Source organism: Eurosta solidaginis, chromosome 2, assembly GCF_040869045.1.
Source record: "Eurosta solidaginis isolate ZX-2024a chromosome 2, ASM4086904v1, whole genome shotgun sequence".
Classification (NCBI taxonomy): domain Eukaryota; kingdom Metazoa; phylum Arthropoda; class Insecta; order Diptera; family Tephritidae; genus Eurosta; species Eurosta solidaginis.
In genome coordinates, this window is record NC_090320.1 from 65,417,156 (window position 1) to 65,432,815 (window position 15,660).

A 15,660-nucleotide genomic window follows, 5' to 3' on the forward strand; every position below is an offset into this window, starting at 1 on the left:
CGCACTGATAACCAGAGATGTATGAGGATGCGCGTTAACGCGCCTGAAACTATATCTCGCGAATATCCACGAATTTGAAATAATTCTTACATACGAATTTATATATAAAATTTGAAATACTTTACTACATTATTATGTATGCAATATTGCATAACTCAATTAATTGACTTTTAATGTATACAAATTTAGGTGCAAGAAACGTAAAACCAATCATTGAAATCACCATAACGGAATGCTATAGCAAATAAACTTCTGCTCAATGGAAATAATCAAACTTTCAAATGTTAGTACATAATTACTACTAGCTATGTACGTTTTAACAAAATTGCACTGAGGCATTAATCATATTTATGTATATACTAGCAACAAAAATACGCCTACGGTCCTATGATAATCTATCAAATCAGCATAAATGATACCCCTCTGGGGATATTATCGGTACTTAAAGTCCGATGTTTTGGTCACATCGCATGTCTGCCAGCATTCATAGCAAAGCTGGTTATCTTTTACCCTCTCAGACGTATTGATGAAATGCCAATAAGTTTCGTGTTAAGCTCAAGGAGATTCTTATCGCAAATCGACGTTTTGATTAGCTGTTTAAAGACGGCTGGATTTCAGCCCGTTTGGCTGCTTTAAATGCACGAACTCTATTCACAGTTTTTATTGGACATTTATGTTTCCATAATTTGGTGCATATGCTACACATGAACGTATATGTATATATTTTGCACTTTCTCAGCTAAGGCTTCGTATTAAAAAAAAAAGAAGTTGAGTTAGCTGTTGTTGCACTGCACCTTTTATTTAAGTTCGATTAAAGTTTTAATTAGATTTATGGCCGGCCGATAAATTAAATAATAAGGTTTTTCTTTTATAGTCCGGTCAATTCCGCGGTAAAGGGCAACTGCCTACACTTCACATTATCTAAGTTTGTGTGAAGGTGCAAGTTAATAATTTTATTGTATTTATCGTCGTCATACACTGCAGTAATTGCTTTTATGTTTTTATATGCACGCTCCTTTCGTTAGCGCATTTAAGTTTTTTTTTGCTAAAAGTCAATCAATTAAATTGACAAATCACAAGCAATCATCATAATAAACAGTGCATCACACAGCAGAAAAAAAATGCAAAAGCACACTTCATCTTATCACTCGAGTTTTCTACCGCGCTAGTCATAACCGGAGCGGCTTTTTACTTTCATTGCTTATCAGGAACTAACTCTTGTTTTTCTAGTCAGCTTCAAATTAGGCTTCATTAATTGCCTAGCATCGATTTATTCTGTGCCAGGTAGCGGTCCACAAGCAAGTTGTTGCTAGACATCGGAATGCAATTTTAAAAACAAATAGAGGCCATAAGCAAATGTGCATAAAGGTGACTCGCTCGCTGGATTTAATGGTATCATTATGAACATGTACGTGGAAACGTCTGTAAATGTTTATTAACATCTTGCCTTTAGAGGCTAGCATCAGATTACCGTGTTCATTCGATACTCGAATACCCCAGTGGGAAATTCTTAGGGTAGTGCGCTACAACACTCCCGAAGAAGCTTTGGCGCTGTTTATAGATCTCGGTTTAACGAAGACAAAATATATTATATTGCGTAAGTCATTATTGCAACGTAATGCCGATATTTTACCTGGATACAACAAAATTACTCAAGCCAAGAAAGAAGCAGTTCCTCTAAGTCGCAAAATAACCGAAGTATCAGCTGAAATTGAGCTACAAAACCTAATGGATCATACGTCTACACGACTACTTCAAAGTTTTACTGAAGAAAAGTTGAAATCACTGCCAAAGGAACTAGCATTGATAACTAAGTGGGGCTGTGATGGATCATCAGGACAAAGCGCATATAAACAAAGAATAAACGTAGACGATGAAACAATTACAGATAGTAATATGTTTATGGCTTCTATTGTTCCGTTACGACTAAAAGATGAAGCTTCAGAATATTGGAAAAATCACGTCCGTCATCAACTATATTGTGCCGCCCGATATTATTTAAATACGATAAGGAGTCTTCGGAACTCATAAAACCTACAGTGAGTGATATAAAAAATCAAATTGCCAAATTAGAACCAACAATAATTGAAATTGAAGAGGGGAATGTCATTACAATAAAGCATGATTTTCTTCTAACAATGGTCTATGGAAAAGTTTAATAACAAATACGACATCTACAATGAAATGTCCAATTTGTAAGAAGAGCCAAAAGGACTTTCAAAATCTTGATGATTCAATAACTGACGAACTAAATAATGAGTATGGAATATATCCTTTGCATGCTAGGATAAGATGTATGGAATTTGTTTTGAAGCTGGCTTATACACTACCACAACAAGGAGAAGTTTTCGACGACAATACAACATGTAAGGAGAAAAAAAATAATTCAGGATGCATTCTATAAAGAGATTGACCTTAGAGTTGACAGTCCAAAGTATGGACACGGAAATAGAAATGATGGCGACCCCTCAAGAAGATTTTTTGAAAACGATAAGTGACTGCTCGCATAACAGGAGTTGATAGAGATATTGTGAAAAGATTGGGAGTAATTTTAAATATTTTAAACTGCCATGAACCAGCTAATAGATCCAAATTTGGAGAATATGCATCTAAAACTACAGAGTTGCTGCATCAAAAGTATCCTGAGAAGAAACTTACACCAACGGTACATAAAATTTTAGCACATGGAAAAGATTTAATAGAGTACCAGTGCTTACCATTAGGAGAATTGTCTGAAGAAGCTCAAGAATCTAAGAACAAGGACTACAAAAGATATAGATGTATGAACACCTGCAAAGTATCACGAGTTAGACAAAACGAAGACCTTTTCAACATGTTAGCTATCCCTTCTGATCCAGTCATATCATCTATGAGGTATGTAAGAACACAAAAAGATCTTACAGATGCGGATAGCTCAGAAATGGTTGCTTTGTTAGATATATGTTCCACTGACGATGACTATGTTAAGATAAAATAAGTTTCTCAATTCTTATCACAACAATGAAAAAGAGATTTACTAATCAATTTTGTTACTTTATTTAAAAATAAGATATCTATATAAAAGTTAATTTTTTATTTCAAATAAAAGAACTAATTAATTTAGTAATTTATAAATATATACTTTTCGTTATTGCATTTCTCTAAAATTTATCGAACTTATTTTAAAACTTAATCATTTCGCCTTCAAACGAGTATTAAATTTTTATAGAAATCAATACATCTGTCGAGTTTGGTACAAATTGGTAAAGCGGTTACTAAGAGAAAAGTTTTTAGCATAAATTGGCAGTGCCACTCCCCTTTTCCAAAATTCGTTCGCTGTTTAATCTTTAGCTCAAATAAAATTTCATTGAACCACTTTCAATAACTTTTAGTTATTAATAAAATACATATTTGGCTTGTAAATTAAAAAAAAACATGTAAAATTTTACGATGAATTTTGAAGCACCTTGTTTTTGTGACACCAAAAACGGACATTTGAGTTTTATAAGAGTATTGCCACTTAAAAGAAACAATACGTCTATCGATTTTGGTAGTTATTGATTACGTGACTACTTAGATACAACTTTTTATCATAAGTGGGCAGTGCCACGCTATCTTATCAAAATCATTAGTTTATCTTATTTAATGCTTAAATACGTCATTATAAGACAAATCTCATTTTATTTTTTTTATTTTTTACTAAAAACATTTTGTTTTTGGATTTTTCTAAACATTTTCGATTTTGACGTATTTTTTTGAAGCACCCTGTATCTGTGACATCCTAAGGCTTCGCACAATAATGCTATTTTCACACAAACGGCTTATTGAATAATAAAGGCATTTTTCTACATTAAGACGCTTATTGAGCACAATCTTCCCTACAAAATTCGAATCTATTATTATTTCATTAGTAGCTAATCGAATGCCTAATGAAGTCAAAAGCACAGTGCAACTCTGTTGGTAGCGTTCCGCTTCCGTTTCCGCTTCTTAGTTTTTGGTGTGTTCAGTGCTTAAAAATGTCATTTGTCAAAGCAAATGTCATTGTCTGCATGGCGGAACGATACAAGGTGGCCGCATCGAACAGCTGTTTATAACCTTTTTTATTTGATTTGATACATCAACTACCGGCGCAGTACGATTTTGACATTTGTCCATCGAATTTACAAGTACATGGAATTTTTTTTGTTTGTAGGAATGTCACCATGCTCCCACCTTGTATCGTTCCGCCATGATTGTCTGTCTCATCCTTCATACTAATCGAGCAGTTACTTCTGTGTGAAAGCAAAAAATTTACGATTTCATTAGCAGGTGAAATGAGATCATTAAGTTTCTGTGTGAAAACAGTAAAAAACTCCAAATAGTTAGCTTTCAGTTGCATTTTAAATTTTTTAAATATCTTCATTGGTTCAAAAGTTATGATTTTTGCAAAGAAAAAACTCAAAAGGCGCCACTGTGCGACGGTCCATTTAAATTATATAAAAGTGGGCGTGCTCCTTCACAGATTCTGATAATTTTTTCCCCGGCTTATTCCCTGTTATAAAGGTTAACAATTTGCCGAGTTTTGTGTCTACAGCTTTAACCGTTTTTGTTTTATGACCAATAATTTAAAAATTCATTTTGTCAGAAGTGGGCAGTGCCACTCCCCTTTTTGTAAGTTTTATGTATATGAAAAAGGGGCGTTATTTTCCGATTTCGCTCAATTTAAGTAGGTTCCGGAGATGAGTGTCAAGGAACCTACGTACAAAATTTCAATAAGATATCTCGTGTTTACCGACGGACGGACATGGCTAAATGATTTTCTTTTCTCCCTGATCATTTGGATATATGGAAGTTATCTATCTCGATTATTTTATGCCGTCACAATATACAGTTACGCGAACAAAATTAATATCCTCTGTGAGCTTTGCTCAACTGAGTATAAAAAAAGGAGTGAGTACCAAGTACTCGTGAAGTTCGATTTGTAAACATATTAGCTTACCTACGTCCAAAAACCTAATGTTTTTAAATTAAATAGAACTCGCCCGGGGGTTTAAGTTAGACCACGACAGAGAAAATGTTATCAAAAACAAATAATTTTGGGCTTTTTGAGAAGAGATTCGTCGTTCTCATCGGAAACAACTGATGCTGACATTATATTGTTTTATTATCGGCTTATTAACAATTACGAATCGTCCAGTTATCGGTCTGATAAGGAATCTTTAAAATAACAATATAAAAAATCGATAACTTTTCTATTAAGAATAGATAACTTTTCCATAAATTATAGAAGACTATTCTATAATAAATTTACAAAAGAATCCCCAAACTCATCCCAGAACTATCTCATTGAAAGACAGTATTAGTACTTTTAACTTTGTGATGTCCTACGAAATGACAATTGGCTGCAGACCTTTTGAACGCGTTCTTAACTAGGTCAGTCCTAGGTGCCTCTAAAATAGTCGTAACCTTCGATTTATCAATTTAAATACAAATAGCTCAAAGTTTAGCGCTGTTAGTACAACGGTGGCTACCAACTTCCTCGCTATGCATCCTACTAGCACCAGTTCATAGGTAATCATTAAACCTGTAGAGCGAAACTGTTTCTATATGGGACTGTCTCCCATTTTCGCTGCAGGGTGGATGCTGTTATATTAAATACCCATGCATTATTATTTTGATTACAGTTTCTTTTGTAGGTACTTAGATTAATTTAAAATAAATATTTAATGGGTACAAATAATTTTAGGAACCGCAGAAAAAGAAAAAGCTTTCCGGAGCGCAATCACGACAGCGAAAACGAGAAAAAGGGGGCAGAAGGAGCAATTGGCGGCTTCCCTAAAGAAATTTTTAAATAAGTCAGAAAATGAAGAAACGGAATGTCAAGAAAATGTTGACGAAGCCTGAACAGACGCAGCTTTAAATCAAGAAGATATGGACGTATCTGAACAAATAGATGTATTTTCTTCAGAAGGAGAGTACAGTGAAACCGGAAAAAGTACTTCTGAGTAACCTGTAAGCAATTTCCCGTCATCATCTGAAATTTGTAGCAATTTAGCTTGTGGTGATGATCCCGGCTTGTGGCCTGCCAGTATTTCTAATGATCTTGTAAATAATTATAGTGTTTCTGGCGACCTTTTTGTTCTTTAAATTTATTTTATTTTTCCTCCTTTAGGTCCAGGGAGAATAAAACCACAAATTTTGTTTTTCAACCTTTTTTTATATTTCGGTCACTCAACGGTAATCGTCTTCAGGGCGACAATATAAAAAACATTAACAAATTAAAAATCAAAATTAACAAAAATTTTTTTCAAAAATATTTTTCTACAAAAAACAATATTTAATTTACATACATTTTTAACACGTCTGCACCGTGTGACGTGGAGCTGTATGTAACTAAGTGTTTGTATAAGTGAGCGTAGTTTATAGTGTCAGCTTTGTAGTTAAGACTAATGTTTGTCAGTGTGCTTATGATATGTAACATCTCAAGAGTAAAGCGCATTGTGTATTGTTGTTCCTGTTGTTGTTGCTGTTGTTGTAGCAGTGCTTCACCCCACCTAACAGCAGCGACCGATCACAAATTGTCATCAATATCCTCTAACGGGAGTCCAAGGAAACTTGCTGTTTCAACAGGGATGGCCATAATGAAAGGGGTGTTAGAGGCGTTGGTTCCACATTACAATTAAAGAGATGGTTGGTGTCATGTGGAGACACATTGCAAGCAGGGCATACATTTTGTATGTCGGGGTTAATTCTGGATAGGTAAGAGTTTAACCTGTTACAGTATCCACAACGAAGTTGAGCAAGAGTGACACACGTTTCCCTGTAGAGTATGCGTTCCTCTTCCACAAGTTTTGGGTACTTTTCTTTGAGTACTGGATTCACCGGGCAATTCCCGGCATAAAGGTCCGAAGCCTGTTTGTGGGGTTCACCAAGGACCTGCTTCTGTTTTTTTGCTTCATACGGCTGGGTTCTCAGGTGCCGTATTTCCTCAAAATGCTTACGGAGGTGACTCCTTAAGCCCCTAGGCGGTGTTGGCTCATCAATCAGCTGCCTGTTCGGATGCCCAGGTTTCTGGGTATTCAACAGGAACTGTGTGGTTAGCATCTCATTTCTCTCCCTGATGGGGAGTATTCTCGCCTCATTATGTAGATGGTGTTCTGGGGGCATAAGAAGACAGCCCGTTACGATTCTGAGAGCAGTATTTTGGCAGGCCTGTAGCTTCTTCCAGTGGGTAGTTTTTAGGCTTGGCGACCATATGGGTGACGCGTAGCACGTAAACGGCTGGCCAATTGCCTTGTATGTAGTAATGAGCGTTTCTTTATCTTTTCCCCAGGTACTGCCAGCAAGGGATTTGAGGATTTTATTACGGCTCTGTATTTTCGGAACAATTGCAGCTGCGTGCTCACCAAAATGTAGATCCTGATCAAACGTCACACCCAAGATTTTGGGGTGTAGGACAGTCGGTAGCGTAGTGCCATCGACGTGGATGTTCAAAATGGTCGACATTTGGGACGTCCATGTTGTAAATAAGGTCGCGGAAGATTTAGTCGGTGATAATGCCAGCTTTCGTCAGGCGAAAAAACTGGAGAGATAAGGGAGGTAGCCGTTAATTCTGTTGCAGAGCTCATCGATCTGTGGGTCTGGGCCTCTTGCCATTATTGTGCAGTCGTCGGCGTATGAAACGATAGTGACTCCTTCTGGTGATGAAGTTAGCTTAGATATGTAGAAATTAAACAAAAGTGGAGATAGGACACCACCCTGTGGCACCCCTTGTTTAATTCTTTTTGGTTTTGATGTTTCGTATCTAAATTGCACCGATGCCTGCCGACCACCCAGATAATTTGCGGTCCACCTTCTAAGGCATGGGGGAAGGGTAGACCCTTGCAGGTCTTGCAGAAACGTGCCGTGGTTGACCGTATCAAAAGCTTTTGATAGGTCTAGCGCTACAAGTACTGTTCTATGGTGGGGGTTTTGATTTAAACCGCAATTTATCTGGGCGCTGATGACATTTAGCGCGGTGGTGGTGCTATGGAGTTTTCTGAAGCCATGCTGATGAGAGGCTAGCTGCAAATTTGCTTGGAAGTAGGGGAGCAAAATGGCTTCAAGCGTCTTTGCTACTGGCGATAGGAGAGATATCGGGCGATACGACTCTCCTATGTTAGCTGGTTTCCCAGGCTTTAGTAGCGGGACCACCTTGGCCATTTTCCATTTTTCGGGTATGACAAAGGTGGAAAGAGAAAGTTTGAAGACATGTGCTAAGTATTTGAAACCCTCTTTCCCTAGACTTTTAAGCTTCGGCATGGCTATGCCGTCTGGGCCCACTGCTTTGGATGGCTTAGCGTGACCCATGACATCTTCAACCTCTCTGGCAGTGATGGTAATTGGTGACGCGCTGAATTTATGTTTATGTGCGTGTCTGTTGCCTCTCCGTCTATCTTTGTCGACCGTAGAATGCATTACATATTGACGGCAGAAAGCGCTCGCGCATTTTTTCGAATCCGATAGCACTTTATCGCCAAAGGCGATGGAAACTTTGTCATTGTGCTTAGACGGATTCGATAGGGACTTTACAGTGAACCAAAGTTTACCCACACCGGCAGAGAGGTTACAACCTCTTAGGTGCTCCTCCCATTTCGCCCGCTTGTGTTCATCCACAAGCAATCTGATGCGTTGGTTTATATCCCTTATTTGGGGGTCGCCTGGATCGAGCTGTCTTATAAGGTCACGTTCTCTCGCTAAATTTGTGGCCTCCACTGGGAAGTGGGGATGAATTTCGGGAATTCTGCCGGCGGGGAATGAAACGTGCCGAGGCGGATTCAATAACCTTGCGGAAGGCACGCTCCCCTTGGCGGGCATCAGTTGGGATAGGGAGGGCAGCAAAGAGGTTGTCTGTAAAAGATTTGTATTCGTCCCACTTTCCTTTTTTAAAGTTTATGAAAGTGCGTTTTTCTGTGACGATGAAGTCGGCGGTACGCTCGAATGAGATAAGTATAGGCAGGTGGTCGGATGCCAATGTTACCATCGGCTGCCAGTTGACGTAGTTTACGAGTTCTGCGCTCACGATTGATATATCCGGCGAACTGTGACAGCTTCCTACCACACGTGTGGGGGTGTCTCCGTTTATTGTGCAGAACGTCGTTTCTTCTATTTGATCCGCCAACATCTCACCCCTACTGTCCGCCCGCAAGTTTGAGTGCCATAAATCGTGATGGGCATTGAAGTCACCTAAGATAATGCGATTGTTGCTAGTGAGTACTTACTTACTTACTTAATTGGCGCTTAACCGTCTAAACGGTTATGGCCGTCCAACAAGGCGCGCCAGTCGCTCCTTCGCTCCGCCAACCGGCGCCAATTGGTCACACCAAGGGAGTTTAAATCGTTTTCCACCTGGTCCTTCCAACGGAGTGGGGGCCGCCCTCTACCTCTGCTTCCATAGGCGGGTTCCGATAGAAACACTTTCTTGGCCGGAGCATCATCTTTCATTCGCATAACATGGCCTAGCCAGCGCAGCCGCTGCGTTTTAATTCGCTGGACTATGTTGATGTCTGCGTATAGCTCGTACAGCTCATCATTAAATCTTCTTCGGTACTCGCCATCGCCAACGCGTAGATGTCCATAAATCTTTCGAAGAACTTTTCTCTCGAACACTCCCAAAGCCGCTTCATCTGCTGTTGTCATGGTCCATGCTTCTGCCCCATATAGCAGGACGGGTACGATAAGTGACTTGTAGAGTATGATTTTCGTTCGCCGAGAGAGGACTTTACTTTTCAATTGCCTACCTAGTCCAAAGTAGCATTTATTGGCAAGATTGATTCTTCGCTGGATTTCAGTGCTGATGTTGTTGCTAGTGTTGATGCTGGTTCCCAAATAAACGAAGTCTTTTACTATTTCGAAATTATGACTGCCAACAGTAGCGTGGTTGCCAAGGCGCATATGCGCTGACTCTTTGCTCGATGACAGCAGGTACTTCGTTTTGTCCTCATTCACCATCAAACCCATCTTTACCGCTTCTTTTTCCAGCTTGGAGTAAGCAGAACTAACAGCGCGGGTGTTTAGGCCGATGATATCAATGTCATCAGCATATGCCAGTAATTGCACGCTTTTATAGTATATTGTTCCAGTGCGGTTAAATTCTGCAGCTAGTATAATTTTCTCCAGCATCAAATTAAAGAAATCGCACAATAGGGGGTCACCCTGTCTGAAACCTCGTTTAGTTTCGAACGGCTCGGAGAGGTCCTTCCCAATTCTGACTGAGCTGATGGTGTTGCTCAACGTCATTTTGCACAGCCGCATAAGTTTTGCGGGGAAACCAAATTCAGACATAGCGGCATATAGGCAGCTCCTTTTCGTGCTGTCGAAGGCGGCTTTAAAGTCGACGAAGAGGTGATGTGTGTCGATTCTCTTTTCACGGGTTTTTTCTAAGATTTGGCGCATTGTGAAAATCTGGTCGATGGTAGATTTACCAGGTCTGAAGCCACACTGATAAGGTCCAATCAGCCGGTTCACGGTGGGCTTCAATCTTTCGCACAATACACTTGAAAGGACCTTATATGCGATATTAAGAAGGTTGATTCCACGATAGTTGGTGCATTTTGCAGTATCCCCCTTCTTGTGGACTGGGCAAAGAACACTTAGATTCCAACCGTCGGGCATGCTTTCCTCCGCCCATATTTGGCTAAGAAGCTGCTGCATGAGCCTTGCCAACTCCTCGCCGCCGAACTTGAATAGCTCCGCAGGCAATCCATCAGCGACCACGGCCTTGTTGTTTTTCAATCTGGTTATTGCTATTCTAACTTTGTCATAATCGGGCGGGGGGACATATATTCCATCATCATCGATTGCGGGATCGGGTTCTTCACCTCTGCGCGGTGAATTGCTGCCTCCATTTAGGAGAGCAGAGAAGTGTTCCCTCCATAATCTAAGCACTCTCTGGACATCAGTTACAAGGTCGCCGTTTTCATTCCTACAGGAGTTTGCCCCGGTCTTAAAACCTTCCGTCTGCCGCCGTATTTTTTGGTAGAATTTTCGGGTGTTATTCCTGGTGGCTAGCAGCTCAAGCTCCTCGTACTCACGCCTTTCTGCTTCTGCTTTTTTCTTCCTGAAAAGGCGTCTCGCTTCCCTTTTCAACTCACGATAGCGTTCACACACTCCTCTTGTCGCGCTCGCTTTTAACGCAGCCCTGTAGGCAGCGTCTTTTCTTTCGGTTGCAACGTGGCATTCTTCATCATACCAGTTGTTTTTTCTTGGCCGCCGGTAACCAATTTTTTCCTCGGCGGCAGTACGAAGTGCTTTGGAGATATGCTCCCACTGCTCCTGTATTCCTTCAGGATGAGTTGTGCCCTCAGAGAGCAGGTGTGAGAGTCGAGTTGCGAAATCATTGGCAGCCTGTTGTGATTGAAGCTTTTCGACGTCTAGCTTTCCTTGTGTTTTTTGTTCCTTGTTTTTAGCCGCGTTGAGGCGGGTGCGTATTTTGGCTGCAACGAGATAATGGTCCGAATCGATGTTAGGTCCTCGGATCGTGCACTGGAGGCATGCCGCCCGTCTATCACAACGTGATCGATCTGATTGCGAGTATTTCGATCAGGAGACAGCCATGTAGCTTGATGTATCTTTTTATGCATGAACCTCGTGCTTGATATGACCATGTTTCGAGCACCGGCAAAGTCAATCAGCCTCAGTCCGTTAGGAGAAGTTTCATTGTGTAGGCTGAACTTTCCGACTGTAGGGCCAAAAACACCTTCTTTGCCCACCCTGGCGTTAAAGTCGCCAAGCACGACTTTTATATCAGTGAGTAAGGTGCTAATATTAGGGCGGTAACCACTGGGGCAACAGGTGGCAGGAGGGATGTAGATGTTGATGATTTCTAGGTTTGCATCGCCTGACCGGACAGATAGGCCTTGACGCTCAAAGACATTGTCCCTGCGGTCGATGCCAGGATCAAATATATGATATTGCACAGAGTGGTGTATGATAAACGCGAGGCCGCCTCCATTTCCGCTCATGCGATCTTTTCTGTTGACATTACACCCAGAACAGGCGCTAAGGCGTAGACTACGGGACGCCCTTGGACGTGAACAGCAAGGAGACGCAAAAGATTTATAAAAGGTACGTGGACGTCGGGTTTTGGGATCAAGCCCAGAACAACCTGTCCGATGCAACCATCCCTTACACGAGACACACTGAACAGAGTATGACCGTCCTAAAAAGATTCTTTTCCGGCAGATGCAGCAAAACCGTTTCTCAGGACCGGGGTCAGGAGACGCACCCGGATTGGATTCAATACCTTCCCGGAGCAAGAGAATATGTAGCAGTCCCGCTGCAAGTAGCTGCTGGGAGGATGACAATTTGTGGGAGGGACGCAACAAATTAAATGGTGTTACACTGAAATGACAGTCGTTGGTCAAATCCCGAGTCGCTCCGGTACATAGAACCGACTGCTTTGGGAAGCGTGTTGTTCCTGTTCGAGGATTTCTGTTTTATTGAAATTTGGTGAGTGGCCGCTGCCTTTACAGTGGGCCATAAGTGCTGTTTTTTGGTTGCTGGTACTATGGCATTGCTTATAATCAGATTTGTGCTGCGCTAGTCTCGATTTTAATTTTGATTTTGTTGTTCCAACATAAATACTATCAAAGGGTTCATTATTATTACCGTTGCAGGGAATCCTATACACAACATTACCTCTTTCCGTAATAGGTATGTTTGTAGGTTTGTGTGATATTTTAATTCTATCTTTGTCGTAGAAGTCCGATACAGTTAGCCGCTCTGACAATTATGGCACATATACTAAGGTTTGAAAATCACGGGATTTTTCGAATTTTGTCTACATCGGTTATTTTTGAATCTCCTTAATAAATTTTTAATTGTTCGCTTTGGAAAATCATTATTCTTCAGCAGTTCTATAATTTCTCCTTCAATATCCCTGTGGTAACTTTCATCGGAGGCCTGCATCATGCTTCTTATACAGCCCATTGCTGTATTTATTATCATCGACTTTGGGTGTTTTGAATTAAAGTTGACGATTCGTCCTGATGAAGTCGGCTTCCTATACCACCTTAATTTTAATTTGTTTCCACATCGACATATTTCGTGATCAATCTTGGTTTACGATCCAATTTTCCTTCCGTATTTTCTAATAATGTTTCCATTATTATGTCGGCTATCACTGGGGAGGTCGGCGATCCTATCGGTAATCCTTTTAGCTGGGTGTAGATTATATCCTTAAATTAAAAATATCACTATCCTGGATGCAAAATTTTACGATTTCCATAAACAGTTTTTTTGGTATTTTAGTGTATTTGTCCATTTTTCTGATATGACGTGTAGTGCTAACTGAATCGGTATACTTGGGAACAGAAAAACCACGTCAAAAGATATGTTTCTCGTCATCACAAATATACATAAGTATTATTTACATTTCTTTGAAGGTTGAAAAACAAATAAAAATATTTGGTAAATCTATTAGTAATTTATCTTCTTTGAATGGGTTTTCTGATTGGCAGCATTTATCATTAACCTTGAAAAGACATGAAACAAGCGCTTACCACAGTGAAAATGTAAAACGTGGTTACAATTGAATAATATGTTAAAGAATAAAGCTACGGTAAATCAAATGCAACTGCGACTATTAGAATCGAAAAAAACATCGGTGCGACGCGCCAGAATGAATCAAAGCTGTAATCAAGTTTTTATCCAGACAATGTCTGGCTTTCCGGGGGTCGCCAAAAATATTATATGCACCTGATAATGGTAATTTTCTAAAAGCATTTAAACATATTCACAGAATTCAATCCTCAAAATTAGATTCAAGTCGTATGACTCACTTTTTAGGAGATCAAATTCAGAGTGAAATAATTGATATGCTCGGCACGAATATAAAAAAATATATACTGAACAACGTGAGAGAATCAAAATATTTCTACATTATATTGGACTTTACACCAGATGCAAGTTGTGTTAAATCGCAAAACCAATAATGTTGAGATATGTGAAAATTTCGTTGGTTTCTGTCCGATCACCAGCTACACAGGTGAAAGTTTATTCCATTTTGTTGATAACAGTTCTAATATGCGTAGAAAAGACAATGCACTACAAAAAAAAATTTCAAATCAATAACCCCACATTTTATGTCCCATGCTCGGCTCGTAGTCTTAATTTGGTAGTGAACCATGCAGCAAATATAACACACGAAACTGTTAATTTATTTAATATAATTCAAGAAATTTACGTTTTCTTTTCATCATCAACAAAAAGGTGGTCGATAATTTGCAAACATTTGCCAGATTTAAAATTAAAAGCTTTAAGTGCCACGCGATGATCTAGCCGAATCGATGCAGTTAAGCCCTTAAGGTACCACCTCGAAAAAATATTTGACGCCTTGCTGAAAATATCTGGCAATTCTTCGGAATGGGATTGCAACATTTCTCATAAAGCCCACTCGCTTGCTCTTAATATTCAAAATTATAGATTTATTTCCTCGGTAGTAATTTGGTTCGAAATTTTAAATGAAATTAATGGTTTGAGTAAAATGATGCAGAGTCCCACAATGAATACTCAAATCTGCTCAAGTTTTATAATAAAATCCATTGCTACGTTCACAGAATGTGGCACGGATGAACACTTTAAAATGTTTCTAGCAGAAGCTTCCAAAGTGGCTCAAGAACTTAATGTTGAAACAGATTTTCCACCAGTAAATACCATTGGCCCAAGAAAAAACCAACTCACTTTCAATATGAGCAGAATGGTGAAGTAGTCATGGACCCCAAAACTAAATATAAAGTAGAGTTTTTTTAGAATCTTAGATCAAGCAATAACTTCTGTAAAGGAAAGATTCGATGAGTTATAATTTAATTTATTTAATTACTCCAATGATGAGCTAATGAAACACTGTAAAAATTTAAATCTCAAGCTAAAGGATGATTCACGTGGTGATTCAGACATTGACGGTGTTGATCTCTTTAAGGAAATTGTTGCATTAAAGATACATTTTGCTGAAAATCAGTCTAATGATCCACAAACCATATTGCACAAAGAATATTACTTACACTGCCCGTTTCAGTTGCATCTAGTGAAAGATTCTTTTCAAAAGTAGAATTATAAAAAATTATTTAAGATCAACAGTGATCGAACAGAGACTTAAAAATTTAGCCATAGTTTCAATTGAACACGAAATTTTAGACAGCTTGGATGCAAGAAAGTTTATAGAAGATTTTGCAAATATAAAGGCCAGAAGAGTAAAGTTTTTGTAATATGTATACATATGTATGTACGTATTGTTTTAAGTTTTACATTTTAGTAAACAAATATTATTAGATAAAGGCCGTTTTCACCATCTCCGATTAGCGCTGACTGACAGTTTATTTACCAGAAATCGTTCAGTTATCTGTCAAATAAACTGCCAGTTAGCGTTAACTGGATATGGTGAAAACGGTCCTAAGACCCCAATCAAAATAAATGTTTCATACCTATTTATTAAGATTTATTTTCTTTTATGTTCTATGATGAACAAAATTTAAAATTGTTTTTTTTTTTTTAAAGCAAAACTCAGTATCATATTATCCCTTGAAAGACTAACACGTTTCAGGTTTTCTCATAGAAAACTGGCACAGAAATTCTGAAACGTGTTAGTCTTCCATGGGAGCGACGATATGTAATCAAAGGGCGCCATTATCGGTATTTGCACGCAGTCAAAAAACTGCCAGCGGC

General features: G+C 39.2%; 1 pseudogene; it reads left to right on the forward strand.

Annotated features, from left to right (window-relative positions):
• The window catches only part of LOC137241525 (TATA-binding protein-associated factor 172-like), a 42,704-nt pseudogene extending 27,658 nt beyond the window's left edge, over positions 1-15,046 (forward strand).
• The last annotated feature ends 614 nt before the right edge of the window (positions 15,047-15,660 follow it).